The sequence below is a fragment of the Macaca thibetana genome, chromosome 8, assembly GCF_024542745.1.
Source record: "Macaca thibetana thibetana isolate TM-01 chromosome 8, ASM2454274v1, whole genome shotgun sequence".
Classification (NCBI taxonomy): domain Eukaryota; kingdom Metazoa; phylum Chordata; class Mammalia; order Primates; family Cercopithecidae; genus Macaca; species Macaca thibetana.
Genome location: NC_065585.1, coordinates 417383 through 439896, shown reverse-complemented (window position 1 = coordinate 439896; position 22514 = coordinate 417383). Strand labels below are relative to the sequence as shown.

The following is a 22514-nucleotide window of genomic DNA, read 5'->3' as shown; positions in this document are numbered from 1 at the left end:
CGTGCTGAGGGGCTCCTGCAGGCCTGTGCCACACTTCCCTCAGCCCCTCCTCGGGCTCCCTCCAGTGCTTGCTCGTCAGCACCCAAAGTCCGAAGGGGGCTGAGAAGGCAGGCGGCTGGCATGTCAGTTTTGCCCCAAGTATATGCACACCTGGCCAGGTTGCAACAGTGCCTGGGTTCAGCCTCAACTTTGTTCCAAAACTGACGCGGGCGCCAGGAGCAGGGAGAGGGCAGGCAGTGGGAGCAGGCACTTCTGAATCTGCAGGGGAAGGGGGGCTTCCTGAGTCCCCGAGAGAGCAGCGATGTCTGGGTCCATAGCCACAGCCAGGCAGCTGCAGCTGCGCCCAGGAGGGCCAGTCTCCCACCCCTCCAACTTGGAAGGGGGTGCGGCTCCTGCCTGTTCCCAGGTCCCACCAGCTCCATGGACCATGCAGCCCCAGGCCACCCCCACTGCAGCCAGCATCATGGCAGCAGCCACTCCAGACAAGTCACTAATGCCATTAGAATCATACAGTATGTTTCCAGCTTCTTTCACTCAGTCTTTTTTTTTTTTTTTTTTTGAGACAGAGTCTTACTCTGTAACCAGACTAGAGTACAGTGGCATGATCTCGGCTAACTGCAACCTCCGCTTCCCGGTACGCCACCACGACCAGCTAATTTTTGTATTTTTAGTAGAGACAGGGTTTCACCATGTTGGTCAGGATGGTCTCAATCTCTTGACCTCGTGATCTGCCCACCTGAGCCTCCCCAAGTGCTGGGATTAGAGGCGTGAGCCACTGCACCCGGCCAGCATATTTTTAAGGTTCACACACATTATAACATGAATCAGTAACTCACTTCTTTTTATTGCCAAATAATATTCCATCGCAGGGATGGACCACATTCTGTTTATCCATTCATCCGCTGATGGACATTTAGGCTGTCTCCACTTTCTGGCTGCTGTGACCACTCACGGACAAGTTTCTGGGTGGATGCGTATATTCCCAGTCACTCAACCAAAAGAACACACAAAAGGTGAACCAGTTTCCAACTGAGACACTCATTTAATTTGACCTACTATATTATTTAAAATATAGCGAGATGAGATAATTAGGAGAAATAAATGACCAAAGGAAGTGCAGAAATAAAGACACTAAGAGACAAGAGCAAACCCCGATGTGACGGAATAAACGGTGATCGAAGAAAGAGACGCTATTTCTAGAATGGGTCCTACAGTACATTTGCAAAACACTGTGCCTACAGCTTTGCTCATGACTGCACAAAAATGCCACAGCACCTCCATATAGCAGAATACAGTGCAGCCATGGAAAAGAACGTACTGGAAAATGTACTGATATGGAAAGGCCTCTCAAACATAGTTGAAAAAGGCAAGGTTCAGAAACTTTTTAAAAAGAAAAGAGTAAGGAAAAAAAATACATACACTTGTTTGCTTGCAAAGTTACAAAGTATCTCTAGAAGAATACACAAGAAGCTGGTCTAGCAAGGCTTCAGGGGAACCAGGTGCCAGGGTAAACACTAGGAGGCTTCACTGAGCTCCCTTTGTACTTTCGAACCATGTCTATCATCTGCTCAAAAATATTAATAAACAAAATTGAAACTTTCTAGGAAGCCAAAATAGAGAATCTGTGAGAATCAAGACATTTATACTTTGGAAAGCAAGTTACAAGAGAGGCCCAGGAAGCTGGAAGCAGCCGACATGGGAAATGGGTCAAGGAGTCCCTCCCACTGCCGCACCAGCCATTCTCTGAGAGCAACTCCCCATTCTAAACCCAATCATCTTTACTGAAGCCCGTGCTCAAAAGAAAATGTTGCAATCGACAGCAAGACATTCCGAACACAAACCGCCAGGTGCCATGGCTCCTGTCTACAATCCCGGCACTTTGGGAGGCCAAGGTGGGAGGATCACTTGAGCCCAGGAGATGGAGGCTGCAGTGAGCTGTGATCACACTACTGCATTCCAGTCTGGGCAACCCACCCCGACTCTCTCCACAAAAAAAAAAAAGGAAATACAAATGTATCTGTTACCCTCAAGGAATTCTCAGTTCAGAGAGGAGAAAATATTACGTGATTGTGCAGTGACCAAAAGCACAACCTAGAGCACTATGGGAGGGGGTGGAGCACCTGAGGACAAGGCAGGGATTCAGGAGGTGCTCCTGCGGACATTACCTGAGTCTGAGTCAAAGGGCTAAAGGAGCCAGTGAGCTTGGCTTAGTTTTGGAAGGAGGGACGCTAAGCAAGGCTTGGCCCATGACTACATGGCAGTTTTTCTGGAGAGCAGAGTCGGTTGGGGTCACGCAGGGCTGTGGAGCATGGTCCAAGAGGCACTGGGGAGCCAGGGAGGAGAGCCGGGCAGCAGACTCACTTGCCCAGACGCTCCGAGTCTGGTGCCATCCTGTGCACTGTAGGATTTCAACAGCATCCCTGGCCTCCACAAATCCCTGGCCATCCCCTCCTAGTTAGGACAACCAAAAATGTCTCCAAATATTGCCAAATGTAGCAGGGGCGTGGGGAGTAGTGTCAGAATGACCCCCAGGGAGACCACTGCCCTATGTATATCATCTGAGCAGCTATGTGGCAGAGACAGGGGAGTGGCTCAAGGCTGGGGCAGGGGAGCCCCAGGAGGCACAGCCTAGTACAGGAAGGACATGGCACAGGCCCTGCTCAGGCAGGGGTTCTGATCACTGTTCGGGGGAACTAGCAGCAGGACCTGGAGCCGCACCACATGGCAGTTGAGAGGAGGACCCAGCGTGCCAAACTTCTAGGTGGGGACCAAGCTGATGGAGGCTCCAAAGCCCCAGAGGGTTGAGGCCAGAAGTGAATGTGGGTGCTGAGGCTGAGCCACCCCAGGGGCTCTCGTGCATGGAGGCTGGCTCCAGCCTCCAGCGTCTGAGGCTGAGGGGTGACGTCCAGCTGCACCTTCAGCCATGGTGAGACGGCCCAGACAACAGGTGCGGGGTCCTCAGCTCTCTTCAGCACAGCGTCCGCGCAGGGGTGCACCCTCCCCACACGAAGGCCGTGCGCCACACCCTGCTTTGGTCCACGGACCCTGAGATGCCAGTCCAGGATGGTGCTGGAAAAGACACTAGGTTTCTGCCACTCTCTTGCCATAAAAACAGCATGTGCCAAATAGGGCCTGGTCCTGGGTCTGGAAATGAAGACTCTTGGGAAAGAGTCACAAGGAAATGAAATGTGAGCAGGAATCCGCCTCTGCTGCTGTGAGCGCTGCAGTGCTGGGGTTGCTACTGCAACTCGCCCTAGAGAAAGCTGTCCAATAAACTCCCGGATTTGGATTTCTTCCGTCACCAATCCGTCCTACAGGACATTGCCAATTAAATCTCCCTAAACCATTAATCAGGACATCCCCTGCTCACAAAGCTGCCTGCAGTGGCTCCCTGTTAGCTAGAAAATTAAAATCTAGGCTGGGCGCGGTGGCTCCCGCCTGTAATCCCAGCACTTTGGGAGGCCGAGGAGGGTGGATCACGAGTTATGGAGATCGAGACCATCCTGGCTAACACAGTGAAACAACATCTCTACTAAAAATACAAAAAATTAGCCAGGCGTGGTGGCATGCACCTGTAGTCCCAGCTACTCGGGAGGCTGAGGCAGGAGAATGGGCTGAACCCGGGAGGTGGAGCTTGCAGTGAGCTGAGATAGCCCCACTGCACTCCAGCCTGGCCAACAGAGCAAGACTCTGTCTCAAAAAAAAAAAAAAAAAAAAAAGAAAATTAAAATCTAAAGTCTTTAACTGGAATTCAAAGACCTTCTCATTATGACCCTTATCCCCCATTATTCCTTTATTCCATTATTCCTTACACAACCTTTAAACTGCTAGAAACCACACATAACCAACTTTCTCACCTTTGCCCCCAAAATGTGAAAATACTTGTGTCTGCAGTGCTATGTCCCTACTCTCCACTCTTCACATCCCACTGTGTGCGGTTCAGCTACAAGACCACCTCGACTTGAAGCCTCCCTTCACTGCTGCAGCCCCCTGCAATTATCTCCCCTTTAAACTTCTAAAGCAAACTCTTCTGTAAATGGGCCAGATAACACACGGTTTAGGCTTTGTGGGTCACACAGCCTCTACACAAGGAGTCAGTTCAGCCAGAGCAGCCATGGACAATACAGAAATAAACAGGTGTGGCTGTTGAATGAAATCTTATTTACAAAAACAGGCAGAGGAGTCTGCTAGTGGTGCTGTAGTGTACTGACCCCTGGTCTGGAGCACTGGTTAGGCCTTTAATCACAGAAGGGCTCATATCTGTAGCAGACTTTTTCTTTTTAAGCTTCCTGAAAGCATGTCTGTGGCACTACAATGTAAGTACAACTGAGCATAAATTAGATGTTCAATTTTAAAACTGCAAAACAATAGTTGGAAAACACTTGCATAAAAAATTGAAAAAATATTATTAATGCTAAATATTATGATTTTCCCACAGAATTTCAAAAACTCAGAAGAAAGGAGTGGAAACTCACACCAAATGTTACACCAAGAAAAATTCCACCCAATGAAGCCTAATAGCGGCCACTAATCTCTTTTCACAATACACAAACTGTGTCAAAGACTGGTATGAGTTTCATAACAAGATTATCAACTGGAGGGGGGTGCTATTTCATGTTAACAAAACTCACAGATGTATGATAATAAAATTACTTTGTCACCATCACATTTCAGGGGGTTAGCAGGATGGCAGGCACCAGTGACCAACACGAGTTTTAGGAGAGACAAACCCTGCAAAATCCTGGTCTCAGGTGTCTTGATACCAAACACAGCAGAAGTGGCAGAGGAGTTGGCATGCAGACCAGCTGAGGAGGAGGACCCCAGCGGGTGGAAACAGTGTGGCAAGGCCATGGAAGTCAGGGTCAGACTCAATCTCAGGGCACAGTGAAGGCTTGTCAGACAAACTTGGGAACAAGTCTAAGTGGCGGATAAAAGGCACAACGAGGCAAGCACAGGGGCAGCAGAGACAGCCGATGTTGGAGGGTAAGGATTTCACCTGCTGAAGAAAGGTAAAGAGAAGGGACCGGAGACAGGCAAGGCAGGGTAGTCCAGCTCTGCGAGGGAGTCTGTCCAGCTCTGCGAGGGAGTCTGTCCAGCTCTGCGAGGGAGTCTGTCCAGCTCTGCGAGGGAGTCTGCTCCACAGGCTGAACACCAGAGTCTGCTCTTTTGAGCCATGCCTTGTGGTGTCTTTACAGGACACCTGCAAAGTTAACTGTGAGACGCAGCGCATAAGGTCTATGACACAGGACCATGAGTCAGCAAAGAGGCACAGCAGAGGGGCTTTGCTAGTAGAAGTAGGTGTCTCAGTATAAGAGCATATTTCATGGACTTTTTTTCAACAGCACCAAAGAAACCGGTACAAGCCTACCAGGAGGCTGCATTCTCTGAACTGCTGTTGATAAATTGTTCAAGGACATGCCAACTCTCCATGTAGCATGCAGCTTCCACAGCCCATCCCAGCATAGAGGTAGGAGACAAAGCTGGGATGGGCATTTAAAAATCTATTTTAGGCTATTTTTGTTACCACTATCCAAACATTAACTATTCTCACCTTAAATGTCACAAATCTCAAAACACGCTGCTAAAGGTGGAAGGGTTTTCCCTAATCTTTGTGTCACACAATACAAAGGCGATGAGATGCGATTTTCTAAGGTAAAGCTAAGACACAGAGGGAAGAGGTGACCAGACTTGAGGAGGATCATCTCCTTGAGAAATATGCGGAATCTTTCCACTACGTTCTGAAGCAAGTTAAATCTTACTTCTCACAACAGCTCAGCAGCAGAATGTTACACTGCTGGTGATTCCACCTTCTCACTTTCTGTTATGTCCTCCCTGTCACTTAATGTTTATTTTAATAAATCACTTCTCCTGTTGCAAGGAAAATATTGAGATGTACAACAATGGCAGGCTGGGTGCAGTGGCTCATGCCTGTAATCCCAATACTTTGGGAGGCCAAGGCCAGTGGATCACTTGAGCTCAGGAGTTTGAGACCAGTCTGGGTGACATGCAAAACCCATCTCTACAAACAAAACAAAAAAATTAGCCAGCTGTGGTGACACACACCTGTCGTCCCAGATACGTGGGAGGCTAAGGTGGGAGGATGCCTTGAGCCCAGGAGGTTGAGGCTGCAGTGAGCCATGATCGCACCACTGCACTCCAGCTTGGCCAGCAGAGTGAGACCCTGTCTCAAAAACAAGAAAAAACTGGCTGGCCACGGTGGCTCATGCTTGTAATCCCAGCACTTTTGGGAGGCCGAGGTAGGCGGATCACCTGAGGTTGGGAGTTCAAGACTGGAGACCAGCCTGACCAACATGGAGAAACTCCGTCTCTACTAAAAATACAAAATTAGCCAGGCGTGGTGGCACATGCCTATAATCCCAGCAACTCGGGAGGCTGAGGCAGGAGAACACTTGAAACTGTGAGGCAGAGGTGCAGTGAGCCAAGATTGCACCATTGCACTCCAACCTGGGCAACAAGAGTGAAACTCCATGTCAAAAAAAAAAAAAAGGCTTGGCAGTTTAGTTCAGAGAGCATTACTTTAAATCTTACTTTTGTCAACAACAACCTTACATGACCCTAAGGACAATAAGTGCCAAACTTTTTTCTCTAAGAATTTTTTTTTTTTTTGCCAGGCGCAGTGGCTCAGGCCTGTAATCCCAGCACTTTAGGAGGCTGAGGCGGGCAGATCGCGAGGTCAGGAGATCGAGACCATCCTGGCTAACACAGTGAAACCCTGTGTCTACCAAAAACACAAAAAATTAGCTGGGCGTGGTGGCGGGCGCCTGCAGTCCCAGCTACTCAGGAGGCTGAGGCAGGAGAATGGCATGAACCCGGGAGGCAGAGCTTGCAGTGAGCCAAGATCGCGCCACTGCACTCCAGCCTGGGCAAGAGTCAGACTCGGTCTCAAAAAAATAATAATAAATAAATAAATAAAATAAAAATATTCTTTTTTTTTTTGTATTTTTAGTAGAGACGGGGTTTCACCATATTGGTCAGGCTGATCTTGAACTCCTGACCTCAAGTGATCTGCTTACCCCAGCCTCCCAAAGTGCTGGGATTACAGGAGTAAGCCACCGCACCTGGCCATGAACGTCTTAAAACAATCTTACATAATAATTAATCTAAGTATGTGAGGCTTGTTTCTCTTTTATCTTTATAAACATGTGTTCATCCAAATATGACCTCAGCTTTCTTGTGTAAGAAACCAGCGCCACAGACGTCCAGCTTAATGTCAACTGGAAGTTTACATTACACTGGCAGTGCTGGGGAAACTGAAGACCCACTGACCCGGCACTCGTACCCCGGAAGCACCAGCTCTTGACGGTAATAGCAATTCCTAACTTTCTAAAACACAGTGTGCCAGGAACAAAGTGTTTCACAAGTCTTAATTCACTGGGTCCTCACGACAACCCTGAGACCAATATTATTAGTGTTCCCATTTTACAGACAAGAAGCCAAAGGCACAGAGACCTTGCCGAAGACCACGAAGCCAGTAAACAGAAGAGTTGGGCCTCAGAGGCGGGCAGCCTGGCTCCAGAACCCGCCCTCCTGTCCACTCTGCCCCCTGCCTCTCAGCAAGACAGCTGGCGAGACCAAGGACAGGGAGCGAGGCGCCACCCCCTTCATTCACTCCAAGGATTTATGGCCACAGAGCCTGCGCCCAGGGCGGTTTATGGAATGAATCTCCTCGATTTACAGCCACACCTCCTATCAAATCGCCTTTCCCTCCCCTGGCGCGAGAATCGCACCTTGCTCATTGGGGATCGGGCGCCGCCGACGGAACCACCTGCTGTTCATAGAGGGCACCTAGGACGCAGTGTCCAATTCCTCTCACTGGCTTCAAACGGCAAATCTACGTATTGTTGCACCAGGTGGCACGTGAAGCCTCGCCACTGTAGGTTTTTCAGCAGAGGTCACTGGAGGTCTGGTTAAACCCGTACAGCGCTGAGGGGGAGGGGGCCCGGCTGCGTTTCCGAAGCTGCGCAGCGCCCACAGCAGCTGCTGGTGGGAAGCGGCTCGGAACACACCCACAGCTGCCAAGGAGCCGGCTGCACGTTTTAAAATAAAAAACGTCCTGGGCCCCAAAATGCACAGCCTGCCTCGCTCGCGGCCCGCGGCACGGAACGCTGCCTCCACCCACAGCACTCCAGCAACTGGGAAGCAACCGAGGGAATTCCAGCTGGGGGGGCAACGGGGAAGGGAAGGCTCCGAGCGCCGGAGCCCCAGCCCGCGCCTGCCGCAGAGGCGAGGCCGCGGAGCCCACCCGCAGGCGGCCATGACCCCACCTGGAGACGCCCATGCCCGCTCCCCGCGCCCCGGGGACAAAGCCCGAGCCTGCACCTCAGCGCACCGCAGCCCTGCACCCGGGCCGCCCTTCAGGACGCCGGCACCAGCCCCGACCGGCAGGCACCCACCTTGTCCCCACTCCGACGCCGCCCGGGAATGCGGCCGGCGCCGGAGCTCATGCTGGGCACACGTGCACCCACACCCACCACGGGCGGGGTCCCCTCACACCCCCCTCGGGCAGGGGCACACTCACACCCACCTAGGGCCGGGTCCCCTCACACCCCCCTCGGGCAGGGGCACACTCACATCCACCTAGGGCCGGGCACACTCACACTCCCCTCGGGCAGGGGCACATCCACACCCCCCTGGGGCCGGGCACACTCACACCCACCGTGGACAGGGGCACACCCACACCCACATTGGGGCCGGGCACACTCACACCCACCTAGGGCAGGGACACAACCCACCTTGGACAGGGGTACAGTCACACCCACTTCGGGTCGGGCACACGCGCACTCACCCACCCTCACACTCCCAGCCCGGCCCGTCGGCGCGCACCCGGGCCCCGTGCGGCCTCGGCCCCTCGCGCCTCGGCGCCCCCCGCCCGTCCTGGCCCCGCACGCCCACGCCCCCTCCCTCCAGGGCCCAGTCACCGCCCCTCCCGCCGCTGCAGTAGCCGCGGGCCTGGATTCCTCGCGCTGCCGGGCCTGGAGCCTCCGCCGAGGCTGGGCCAGGACCACGGGGACCGCAGCGCCGGCCCCTCCGCCATCTTCCCGGCCCGCGCCGCCCACCGCCCGCCGCCCGCGCTCTCACCGGCCGGCTGCGCGCGGGCCGCGCCGCCACACTCCCTCATCCCGGCCCGCGCGACGCGCGTGAGCCGTCCGCCGCTCCCCGGCCTCTCTGCTGCTCCGCCGCCGCTGCCGCGGCAGCCCGTGCTATCGGCGTCCTCCGTCGCCGCCGCCGGCCCAGTGCGCGGCGGCCGCGCGTCCTCCCGTCACCAAGCGCAACCCCCCGCCTCCGGCTCCGCCCCCGCGGCGGTCCCCACCCGCCGCCAGGGGGCGCTGCCTCGCGAGGCCGCAGAACGCATGCGCTGGCGCGCGGCATGCCGGGAACCGGAGTCCCGCGGAGGGCTCGCGCGGCATGCTGGAGCCGCCTGGCCCCGCCCCGCCGCCGCGCCAGAGGCGTCCCGGGCGGATCTAACGTGTGAGTTAGCGGTGTCTTCCCGTCTCTTTTGGTGCAGAGCAATTACCATCTGACACGTCTCAGTGTGGTTTGGTGTAATTTTGCCCTTTCAAACCACGTTGGGCTTCCCGAGTCTGAGATTTCACTTTTCTTCGACTCTGGAAATGCAGCCATTCTTCCTCAAGACGTGGGCTGCCCTGTCCCTCAGTCCTTGTGGCGGGCTCGTGTCTCTCAACCTCCTATTATTCTCACCCTTTTAGCCCTGTCACCTTTACTCGGTAGTTTACTCAGCTGCAGCTCGACTAGTGCTACATTCGGCATTTTCTAATCTGCATTCAGCCTGGTCTTCTAGATTCTCTTAGTGCCATGTGCGTTTCTGGAAATTAAATCTGACTGGCATTTCTGAAGAAATGGAGGCTAAACAGCCTGAAGCTTCGACAGTAGAAGACGGGGGCACACACCCTTCAGTCCTAGACATTCCCTGGGTCCTCAACCATGAGAAGCCGCAAAGGGCTGAAAGGCCCCCGTCAAAAGTCATTCCTGGAGCTCCACCTCCTGCCCTGCAGCCCACTCGCCTTGCAGAGACTCTCCCCCCTCGGGGAGATCTCCCGTTGGGCTGTCTCGCTGCCCGCGCTTCCCTGTTGGGCCGTCGTCACTCTTCACTCTTCACTCTTTATACGCAGGGCTCTGCTTTTTCGCCTCCTCCCGCTCCCTCTCCACTATATTCACTAGAAAACCCAACTGGGCGAGCCCAACTCTTCTCCATGACTGCTGAAGAAAATCACGCATCCAGGCTGACTGCCTTCACCTTGAACCTGTGACCACACACTTAAGATGAGCACTTTTCACCCCCGTGACCACACACTTAAGTAATTAAAAATATACAAAATATTTATAGAGGACATGTAACTCTTTTTTTTTTTTTTTTTTTTTTTTTTTTTTGAGATGGAGTCTTGCTGTGTCACCTAGGCTGGAGTACAGTGGCACGATCTCAGCTCATTGCCACCTCTGCCTCCGGGGTTCATGCAATTCTGCTGCCTCAACTTCTTGAGTAGCTGGGATTACAGGTGCCCACCACCACTCCTGGCTAACTTTTTGTATTTTTAGTAGAAATAGTGTTTCACCATGTTGGCCAGGCTCCTCTCAAACCCCTGACCTCAAGTGATTCACCCACCTCAGCCTCTCAAAGTGTTGGGATTACAGGCGTGAGCCACCACACCTGGCCAAGGACACTTAACTCTTTAAGGACTTAAAAAGAAAACCTAAAGTTCCGTCTAATGGATGGGGACCTGTGCAGTGGCTCACAGCTGTAATCCCATCGCTTTTCCAGACTGAAATTCGAGACCAGCCTGGGCTGCATAGGGCAATCCCGTGTCTACAAAAAGAAATTTTAAGGCCGGGCGCGGTGGCTCAAGCCTGTAATCCCAGCACTTTGGGAGGCCGAGGCGGGTGGATCACGAGGTCAGGAGATCGAGACTATCCTGGCTAACATGGTGAAACCCCGTCTCTACTAAAAATACAAAAAACTAGCCGGGCGTGGTGGCGGGCGCCTGTAGTCTCAGCTACTTGGGAGGCTGAGGCGGGAGAATGGCGTGAACCCGGGAGGCAGAGCTTGCAGTGAGCTGAGATCACGCCACTGCACTCCAGCCTGGGAGACAGAGCGAGACTCCGTCTCAAAAAAAAAAAAAAAAAAAAAAAAAAGAAATTTTAAATTAGTCAAGAAGCTGAGGTGTGAGGATCACTTGAGCCTGGGAAGATCGAGGCTGTGGTGAGCTGTGATCAAACCACTGCACTCCAGCCTGGGCAGCAGAGCAAGACCCTGTCTCAGAAAGTAAATAAGTAATAAATAAATAGAGGAACATACCATGCTCATGGACCAAGTGGCCCTAACATAGTAAAGATGTCGATTCTTCCTAAAGTTATACAGAAATCCAAAATGTTAATAATCTAAATTCCAGCAAGATTTTTTGAGGACTATAACAACATATTTTAAAAATTGCACAAAATAGGCCGGGTGCGGTGGCTCATGCCTGTAACCCAGCACTTTGGGAGGCTGAGGCGGACGGATCACGAGGTCAGGAGATGAGACCATCCTGGCTAACACGGTGAAACCCCATCTCTAGCAAAAATACAAAAAAATTAGCCAGGTGTGGTGGCGGGCACCTGTAATCCCAGCTACAGGCTGAGACAGGAGAATGGCATGAACCCGGGAGGTGGAGCTTGCAGTGAGCCGAGATTGCACCATTGCACTCCTGCCTGGATGACAGAGTGAGACTACGTCTCAAAAAAAAAAAAAAATGCACAAAATAAAATAGATCTAAAAATAGCACATCCAGTTGTGAAGGAGGACACGAACGGGGACGGACCCTGCCAGAGATTAAGGTGTACTCCAGAGCCAGGTTGTTTCACAGGCCCAGAAACATGCAAGGGAATGGAGCAAAGAGTTTGATCAAAGCCACACATAAAAACTAACAGAAAAAGGTCTATTGTTTAATAGAGACTCTGTTTGTGAGCTACAGGGAGAAAAACGAAGTTGGATTATGAGACCAGCACTTCTGCTGTTCTTCCCAACTTCTTCCCACCTCCCCTTTTCCCTAGTTTATAAGGCAGGAGAAAAGGGAGAAAGCACTAAGTTGGAAAGAAACAGAAGTAAGATAAATAGCTAGACGACCTTGGCGCCACCACACGGCCCTGGTGGTTAAAATAATACTAGTAATATTAACCCCTGACCAAAACTACTTGTGTTATCTGTAAATTCCAGATGTTGTATGAGAAAAGCACTGTAAAACTTTTTGTTCTGTTAGCTGATGCATGTAGCCCCCAGTCACATTCCTCTCGCTTGCTCTATCTATCAAGACCCTTTTACGTGGACCCCTTAGCGTTTTAAGCCCTTCAAAGGACTAGGAATTTCTTTTTCAGGGAGCTCGGCTCTTAAGACGCAAGTCAGCCAACGCTCCCAGCCGAATAAACCTCTTCCTTCTTTAATCCGGTGTCTGAGAAGGTTTGTCTGTGGCTCGTCCTGCTACAGGATCCCTGGGCCACACTGGGGTATTTACACATCCATATTCCTGTCCTAGGGAGGTGCCCAGGGCTCGCCTGGCACATCGCAGGGTGACTGCAAGTTTGACTTTTTTTCCTACACGTATTTAACTAGAAGTAAGTTTGATTGGCCGGGCGCGGTGGCTCACACCTGTAATCCCAGCACTTTGAGAGGCCGAGACGGGCGGATCACAAGGTCAGGAGATCGAGACCATCCTGGCTGACACAGTGAAAACCTGTCTCTACTAAAAACACAAAAAATTAGCCGGGCGTGGTGGCGGGCGCCTGTAGTCCCAGCTACTCCGGAGGCTGAACCAGGAGAATGGCGTGAACCCGGAAGGCGGAGCTTGTAGTGAGCCTAGATCGCGCCACTGCACTCCAGCACTCCAGCCTGGGCATCAAGCGAGACTCCGTCTCAAAAAAAAAAAAAAAAAAAAAAAACACGAAGTAAGTTTGATTTTTTAAGAAGCCACCACAGCTCTCGCAAGTCACAGCTTCTGTTCTCACTAACACCTGCTGCGGCCAGTCTTTTGGTTTTCTTTTTGTTTTTTGTCTTTAAAATACATAACATGCAATTTACCATCTTAACCATCTTTTTTTTTTTTTTTGAGAAGGAGTCTCACTCTGTTGCCCAGGCTGGAGTGCGGTGGTGTGATCTCGGCTTGCTGCAACCTCTGCCTCCCCGGTTCAAGCGATTCTTCTGCCTCAGCCTCCCGAGTAGCTGGGACTACAGGCAACCACCACTACACCTGGCTAATTTTTGTATTTTTAGTAACATGGGGTTTCACCAAGTTGGTTGGCCAGGCTGGGATTACAGTTGTGAGCCACTGCGCCTGACTATTTTAATTTAATTTTTTTTTTTTTTAAAGATAGAGTTTTTTGCTCTTATTGCCCAGGCTAAAGTGCAATGGCATGATCTCGGCTCACCGCAACCTCTGCCTCCCCGGGTTCAAGCGATTCTCCTGCCTCAGCCTCCCGAGTAGCAGGGATTACAGGCGCCCGCCACCACGCCGGGCTAATTGTTTGTATTTTTAGTAGAGAAGGAGTTTCACCATGTTGGCCAGGCTGGTCTCAAACGCCCGACCTCAGGTGATCGGCCGGCCTCAGCCTCCCAAAGTGCTGGCATTACAGGCGTGAGCCACCGTGCCTGGCTTCTTTTTAATTTTTTGAGAAACCACCAAACTTTTTCACAGCAATTGTTATTCATTTATTTTTGAGATAGAGTTTCACTCTTGTTGCCCAGGCTAGAGTGCAATGGCATGATCTCAACTCACTGCAACTTCTGCCTCCCCAGTAGCTGAGATTCAAGTGATTCTCCTGCCTCAACCTCCCCAGTAGCTGAGATTACAGGTGCCTGCCACCAGGCCCGGATAATTTTTGTATTTTTAGTAGAGATGGGGTTTCACCATGTTGGTCAGGCTGGTCTTGAACTCCTGACCTCCTGCCCACGTTGGCCTCCCAAAGTGATGGGATTACAGGTGTGAGCCACTGCAAAATTGTACCATTTTACATTCCCATAAACAGTGCATAAGGGTTCCAATTTCTCCATATCCTCTCTAACACTTGTTAATTTCTGTTTTTTTAATAGTAGTCATCCTAATGGGTGTGAGGTGATATCTAATTGTGATTTTGATTTCTATTACCCTAATGATTAGCGATGTTGAACACTTATTCATGTACTTATTTGCTCTTCTTATATTTTCTTTTATAAGGTGTCTGTTCACATCTTTTACCTGCCCCCCCCTTTCTTTTTTCCTTGAGACAGGATCTTGCTCGGTTGCCCAGGCTGGAGTGCAATGGTATAATCTCAGCTCACTGCAGCCTGGACCTCCTTGGCTCTGGTGATCCTCCTGCTTCAGCCTCCCAAGTAGCTGGAACTACAGGTACACACCACCACACCCAGCTGAATTTTTTTTTTTTTTTTTTTGTAGTTTTGTAGAGACGGGTTTCGTCATGTTGCTTAAGCTGGTCTCGAACTCCTGGGCTCAAGTGATATGCCTGCCTCAGCCTCCCAAAGTGCTGGGATTACAGGTATGAGCCAACTTGCCCAGCTATTTTGTCCATTTAAACAAATTGAGTTTCTGGGCTGGGCATGGTGGCTCACGCCTATAATCCCAGCACTTTGGGAGGCCAAGGCAGGTGGATCACAATGTCAGGAGTTTGAGACCAGCCTGACCAACATGGTGAAACCTCGCCTCTACTAACAATACAAAAATTAGCTGGGCGTGGTGGCACGGGCCTGTAATCCCAGCTACTCAGGAGGCTAAGGCAGGAGGTTCAATCACTTGAACCCAGGAAGTGGAGGTTGCAGTGAGCCAAGATTGCTCCATTGCACTCCAGCCTGGGTGACAGAGCAAGACTCCAATTCAAAAAAAAAAAATGAGTTTCTGGCCGGGTGTGGTGGCTTATGCCTATAATCCCAACACTTTGGGAGGCTGATGTGGGTGCATTACTTGAGACCAGGAGTTCGATGCCAGCCTGGCCATGTTTTTAGTAGAGATGAAAACCCATCTGGCTGGGCACAGTGGCTCACGTCTGTAATCCCAGCACTTTGGGAGGCCAAAGCGGGCGAATCACAAGGTCAGGAGATGGAGACCATCCTGGCTAACACAGTGAAACCCCATCTCTACTAAAAAAATACAAAAAATTAGCCGGGTGTGGTGGTGGGTGCCTGTAGTCCCAGCTACTCGGGAGGCTGAGGCAGGAGAATGGCGTGAACCCAGGAGGTGGGGCTTGCAGTGAGTCGAGATCGCACCACCACACTACAGTGTGGGTGACAGAGTGTGACTCTAACTCAAAAAAACCCCGAAAACCTGTCTGTACTAAAAATACAAAAATTAAATGGGCGTGGTGGTGCACTCCTGTAATTGCAGCTACTCAGGAGGCTGAGCTATGAGAATTGCTTGAATCTGGGAGGAGGAGGTTGCAGTGAGCCGAGATTGTGCCCCTGCACTCCTGCCTGGGTGACAGAGTGAGACTCTGTCTCAAAAAAAATTTTTTTTTGAGTTTCTGACCAGGCACAGTGGCTCACACCTGTAATCCCAACACTTTGGGAGGCCAAGGTAGGAGGATTGCTTGGGCCCAGGATTTCAAGACCAACCTGGGCAACATAGTATGACCCCATCTCTACAAAAAACAAAAAAATAAAATTAGCCAGGCATGATGGCATGTATCTGTAATCCCAGCTACTCAGGAGGCCGAGGTGGGAGGATTACTTCAGCTTGGGAGGTTGAGGCTGCAGTGAGCCATGATCACACCACTGTATTCCTGCCTAGGTGACAGTGAGATCCTGTCTCTTAAAAAAAAAAAGAATCGGCTGGGCGCGGTGGCTCAAGCCTGTAATCCCAGCACTTTGGGAGGCGGAGACGGGCGGATCATGAGGTCAGGAGATCGAGACCATCTTGGCTGACACGGTGAAACCCCGTCTCTACTTTAAAAATACAAAAAACTAGCCGGGCGAGGTGGCGGCGCCTGTAGTCCCAGCTACTCGGGAGGCTGAGGCAGGAGAATGGCGTGAACCCGGGAGGCGGAGCTTGCAGTGAGCTGAGATCCGGCCACTGCACTCCAGCCTGGGCGGCAGAGCAAGACTCCATCTCAAAAAAAAAAAAAAAAAAAAAAAAAGAATCAGGGCACGGTGGCTCACGACTGTAATCCCAGCACTTTGGGAGGCCAAGGCAGGCAGATCATGAGGTCAGGAGATGGAGACCATCCTGGCTAATACGATGAAACCCCATCTCTACTAAGAATACAAAAAAAAAAAAAAATTAGCTGGGCATGGTGGCAGGCGCCTGTAGTCCCAGCTACTCAGGAGGCTGAGGCAGTAGAATGGTGTGAACCTGGGAGGCAGAGCAGTGAGCTGAGTGAGCTGCACTCCAGCCTAGGCGACAGAGCGAGACTCCATCTCGACAACAACAAAAAAAATTAAAAATTAAAAGTTAGATTTCTTGTTGTTGAATTTTGAGAGCTATTTATGTATTCTGGATACAAATCTTTTGTTGGGTATGTACTTTGTAAAGAGTTTCCCTTGGGCTGGTCTCTTTTTAAAGCTTCGTTACTAGGGACTCCACGAGGAGAACAGATGGGAAGGAGCATACTTCGTGCAGGAGGAGGGAGTCTGACAGGTGGGGCCACCCCAGACGTTTTGGCGCGCCCTCCCAGGGAGACTGAGTGCCCTTTGGGTGCACACCCTACCGCCCCTCTCTTTGGCCCTGCTTGGATTCCGGTGAGCCTTTCCTGCTGGTTCCTCTGGTTAAACCCACTCTTAGCAGGAGACGTGGAGGGAACGTTTGGATGGATTATAGACACATAATGTTTTCAGGTTAGAGGACAAAAACCAGGTGATGCTGAGTAACGGGGTTTGCTGGTGGGCTCTGAGGGACAGGGAGGAAGATCAAGTATGTCCAGCCACCTGCAAACCTCCCTGGTGGCCTTGGTTTCTGCCACCCTGGCCGGCTTGGCCAGTCCCAGGTGCGCTCGTGCGGGGCTCCTCAAAGCAGACCGAGCCGCTCTGCTGGGCTGGCACTGGAGACACAGCATCCCCCACTTGGCTTCTCTCTTGGCAGCTCTTCTCCCTGAGTCTCACCTCCCTGCTCCCCAGGTGACAATCCAGTGTGCAGACCTTGGCTCAGGACACTTCCTCAACTAGTGACTGTGTCTGGGGAAACAGGATTGATTTGCAGGCACAGCTGGCTCAGGAAGCCCCACAGACAGCTGCTTGGAGGCCTTTCCTCACGTGGATCCAGGAGAGAGCTGACTTTGAGGGCCTCGTGGACCATCCACGATGACTGCCCTGTGTCTGCTGGAACCCAGCAGGAAGTCCTGCTTGGGCATCCGCACCTAAAATGCCAATGTCTTTGGTCTGGGATCATCTGATTGCAAGTGTGAGAAACAAACTCACCCGTCCAAACCCAAAGAAAGGACTTAGAGACCCAGAGAACAGCGAAAGTGAGACTTTTAATGACGGTCTTGCAAGGTCGGGTGTCTGGTAGGCAGGCACACCCAGCACAGTCTCAACAAGCGATTCATCCCCTAGTGCGCAGGTCCCTCCCCGGTTCCTCATAGGCTGAGCACTGTGGGGTCACAGTCTTCCCGGAGGTCACCTGTTGACTGTGGGGCAGAGGCTGCAGGTGTTTTCTTTAGGGTTGTCTTGCTGCATTTTGTTGCAGCCCACAATGCATTGCAATGCTAGTCTGCTCAGGGGCTCTTTAAGTATTTGATTTATGACCTAAGTAGCTGGGAAGGCTGATAAGAACAGACAAAGGAGCTATTTTGCAGGCTAGTAAACTTTCATCTCAGACTAAACTTCTTTGGATCAAGTGAGAACAATTAAGTGGCGGACGGGGGGAGGAGGGAGTGCGGGGGTGCGGGGGGGCAAGAAGCAGGCATTGGCTATCCAAGCAGTGGCCTAGTTTATCCTGTTTCTTCTGTAGTTTGCTGTCCTAAACCGATTCAAGGCACTTTGTCATGGAACTGGACCACTCTGTACATTATTTCCCTCACAAGTAGAAGCTACACAGGCTCCTAAAAGTGAAGAGAACTCACTGGAAGCCATGGGAGCTTCTTACAAGCAGATGGCATGAGGCTGACAAAGGGCCTGGAAAGGGCTGGCACTGCTGTCTCCCGACAGCCTTTGGCTTCCCTGCTCTCTCTCCCCTCCACTTCCCTCTTTCTCTCTGTCTCTGCCTCTCTCCTCCTCCCTCTCTCTGTCTCCTTCTCTATGTCTCTCTCTCTCTGTCTCCTTCCCTCCCTCCACTCCCTCTCTACCCTCATTTGACTATTCAGCTTCTCCATGCAGGGGCTCCCCCATGCCCTGCCCCAGCTCTGTGGAGTCTCTTGGCACCAACCCTGGCACTAAATGGGATGTATGTTACTAGCCTAAGGAGGAGTCGGGGTGGGATCTGTCTCTGCTGGAGACAGATGTCAGCCCCTTGGCTGTGCACCCACAGTCATCTGGTCCAGTCAGCATGGCCGGGGGGCAGCCCCAGGACAAGCATGTGGACCCACACAGGTCCCACAATGAAGCGATTACTTGATTACTTGCTTAACTATAAATCCTCCTCAAAGTCATCCCCATGGCTGCTCTTAGACATGACATCAGGGACCACTGAGAAAGGTGCTCACTGGGTGCTGTGGACTGGCTTGCTCTTCACACAGGGACTGTGTAGCTCAGGGCTGGGCCTGCAATCCACCTCACCACTAACGCTCCACTTGGCCCCCATAAGCCAAACCCAGATGCATGAACTAGCTAAACCATCATAAAAACACGAGGAAGAGAAGAGAACAAAATGTGTATTGTAAAATTCTTTTTTTGGGGGGGTGAGACAGCGATATACTCTTGTTGCCCAGGCTGGAGTGCAATGGCCCGATCTTGGCTCACTGCATCCTCCGCCTCCCGGGTTCAAGCAATTCTCCTGCCTCAGCCTCCCGCGTAGCTGGGATTACAGGCATGTGTCACCACGCCCGGCTGATTTTGTATTTTTAGTAGAGATGTGGTTTCACCGTGTTGCCCAGGCTGATCTCGAACTCCTGACTTCAGGTGATCCACCCTCCTCGGCCTCCCAAAGTGCTGGGATCACAGACGTGAGCCACTGCGCCTGGGCTTTTTTTTGTTTTGTTTTGTTTTGAGACGGAGCCTTGCTCTGTCGCTCAGGCTGGAGTGCAGTGGCGCCATCTTGGCTGACTGCAACCTCCACCTCCCAGGTTCAAGTGATTCTCCCGCCTCAGCCTCCCAAGTAGCTGGGATTGCAGGCATGTGCCACCATGCCCAGCTAATTTTTGTATTTTTAGTAGAGCTGAGGTTTCTCCATGTTGGCCAGGCTGGTCTCGAACTGACCTTGTGATCTGCCTGCCTCGGCCTCCCAAAGTGCTGGGATTACAGGCGTGAGCCACTGCGCCTGGCCTTTTTTTGTTTTGTTTTGAGGAGTCTCGCTCTGTCACCCAGGCTGGAGTGCAGTGGCACAATCTCGGCTCACTGCAAGCTCTGCCTCCTGGGTTCGTGCCATTCTCCTGCCTCAGCCTCCCGAGTAGCTGGGACTACAGTTGCCCGCCACCTCGCCCAGGTAATTTTTTGTATTTTTAGTAGAGACAGGGTTTCCCCGTGTTAGCCAGGATGGTCTCGATCTCCTGACCTTGTGATCGGCCCACCTCGGCCTCCCAGAGTGCTGGGATTATAGGAGTAAGCCACCGTGCCAGGCTGCCCAGCCGTAAAATTCTTTGAGAGATTTGTTTCCCAATGAAGGCAGGCTTTGTTCTGGTTTTAGTTATTAAACAAATACTGATTACACACTGGTTTAGGCACCGGGGTACAGCACTAAATGAAAAGGAATGTCCCTGCCCTCCAGGAGTTTACATTTAGAAAGTCTGCGGGAAAGACAAATAAGTAAGTGTGTCACGCAGTGCTGCCATATGGAGCCAAGTGCAGTGGGGACAAGTCAAGCAAAGTGGGGACGGAGACGGGGAGGCTGCAGAGAAGAGGTCTTTGTAGACAACAGAAGGGAAGGAAGGGCTGAGCCGAGCAAATAGCAAATAGAGAGGGCAAAGGAGAAAGGCAGTGCAAAGGCCCTGGGGCAGGAATGACTGGAGGCCTACCACGAGGATAAAGAGCAGACTCCATGTTCAGAGAGGAGAAGGAAAGGGAGGGCGAGGACCTGCGGACCTGAGTGAGTGGAGGGGTGGGGGGATGGGACTTGTGTTTTAAAGGAAATATTCTGGTCCTGAGTGAGTGGAGGGGTGGGGAGATGGCACTTGTGTTTTATTTTATTTTATTTTATTTTTTGAGACGGAGTCTGGCTCTGTCACCCAGGCTGGAGTGCAGTGGCGCGATCTCGGCTCACTGCAAGCTCCGCCTCCCGGGTTCACGCCATTCTCCTGCCTCAGCCTCCCGAGTAGCTGGGACTACAGGCGCCAACAACCGCGCCCGGCTAATTTTCTGTATTTTTAGTAGAGACGGGGTTTCACCGTGGTCTCGATCTCCTGACCTTGTGATCCGCCCGCCTCGGCCTCCCAAAGTGCTGGGATTACAGGCGTGAGCCACCGCGCCCGGCCAAGCACTTGTGTTTTAAAGGAAATATTCTGGTTGTTGTGAGGAATAGGCTGCGTGGGGCAGGGGCCGGGTGGCGGCGGACTTGGGGGAGCAGCAAGAGCTGGAGCCAAAGGGAGGACAGCCTTGGTGGCACAGCAGTGTAGGTGGTGGGGAGTGGGGACTGCAGGGTCACCAAGAAGTTGGGTAATGAACGTTCACCGTTTCCATTTTCCCCGCTGCATGTGCATCCCTGGGCCTTAGCCTATGCACTGGCTCCCATTTCCGATGTCCCAGAGTGGAACGGCTCAGCCCAAGGACAGGTGCATTTGTGAATTTCATAAATGCCCCTAGATTGCTTCATAAAGTGCCTGTGGAAATGTACCTTGCCACCAACTGTGTGTTAATGCCGTTCCCCCCCATATGAGTCAGCTTTCGCTGAGTTGTGCAGGTAGTAACAACTCCCAGATCTCAGAGATTTTCGACATTGGAGGTTCAGGCCTTACTTGTGTTATGCACCTGCTCTTTAAAGATCTTCATGCTGGTGTCAGCACTATAGAGTGTCTGTCCTGGACCGGCTGTTTTCATGGCAGTGCAGCAAAAGCTATGCTGGATTCTTATAACATTTCAGGCTGCTGAAAGGTGGCAGCTGTTTCATTGATCAAAGCAACATCATCAGTACAGGGGGGCCTTCTCCTTCCATAAGGAGGGACACTGCAAATCTCATGGGTGGGCAGGGATGTTGTAGGCAGGAGTTATTGCAACAGAGTATAATCGATCAGCACCAAGTGCTATTGCTTTTTACATTTTTGCCAATATGATGAATGAGAAGTGATAGTTATTGTTCACACATTAGTTTTAAGTTGCCCATTGATTAGTGAGGTTGAGCATCTTTTTCATGTTTATTGGCTATTTGGATTGTACCATCTAGCATCCATTCATTTTTATTTATTTATTTATTTTTTTGAGGCGGAGTCTTGCTCTGTCCCCTAGGCTGGAGTGCAGAGGCGCCATCTCAGCTCACTGCAAGCTCCCCATCCCGGGTTCACGCTATTCTCCTGCCTCAGCCTCCCGAGTAACTGGGACTACAGGCACCCGCCACCACGTCCGGCTAATTTTTATGTATTTTTAGTAGAGACGGGGTTTCACCATGTTAGCCAGAATGGTCTTGATCTCCTGACCTGGTGATCCACCTGCCTCAGTCTCCCAAAGTGCTGGGATTACAGGCATGAGCCACGGCACCCGGCCCATCCTTTCATTTTAAATCTATCTTTCTATTATATTTTTGAACTTTTAAAAATTAAGTTTGGCAGGGTGCGGTGGCTCACGTCAGTAATTCTAGCACTTTAGAAGGCCAAGGCGGGTGGATCACCAGGTCAGGAGATAGAGAACATCCTGGCCAACATGGTGAAACCCCGTCTCTACTAAAAATACAAAAATTAGCCAGGCGTGGTGGCACGTGCCTGTAATCCCAGCTACTCAGGAGGCTGAGGCAGGAGAATCACTTGAACCCAGGAGGCGGAGGTTACAGTGAGCTGAGATCACACCACTGCATTCCAGCCTGGACGACAGAGTGAGACTCTGCCTCACACACACACACAAAATACACACATACATAAATGATCCTTGCCTCACTGAACTGAAATACCGCCTTTGTGAATTCCCCTCTGTTTTGGGGTCATTTCTAGGATTTCCATTTTAGTCTTTGATCTTTTTGTCTGTTTTTAGACCAATTCCACATTGCTTTGTTTTCACAGGATTTAGAGGCTAGTTTAATCTGGAAGGCAAATCCTCCCTCCTAATCCTTTATAGTTTCCCTGGCTAGTTTTGAAAATTTTTCTTCCATATGTAAATTAAACTGACTATATCCTATGAAAGATGCAATTACCGGGTGTCAACTTGGAGGTATGTTAATTGTATACATATTTTTGATATATTTGGAAAGAATTTACTTTTTAGTATATTAAGTCTTCCAAGAATATGGACATCT

General features: G+C 51.3%; 2 protein-coding genes across 3 annotated transcripts in view; both read right to left on the bottom strand.

The window, feature by feature from the left end:
• The window catches only part of ARHGAP39 (Rho GTPase activating protein 39), a 144219-nt gene extending 134940 nt beyond the window's left edge, over positions 1-9279 (bottom strand). For both annotated transcript variants that reach the window (XM_050800836.1, XM_050800839.1), the window contains exon 1: positions 9100-9279. The gene's annotated coding sequence lies outside the window, so the exon portion shown is untranslated. The remainder of the gene's footprint in view (positions 1-9099) is intronic.
• Positions 1-14247, bottom strand: part of C8H8orf82 (chromosome 8 C8orf82 homolog) — a 152134-nt gene extending 137887 nt beyond the window's left edge. Inside the window, exon 1 of the mRNA XM_050800959.1 lies at positions 14244-14247. The gene's annotated coding sequence lies outside the window, so the exon portion shown is untranslated. The remainder of the gene's footprint in view (positions 1-14243) is intronic.
• Positions 14248-22514: the final 8267 nt, after the last annotated feature.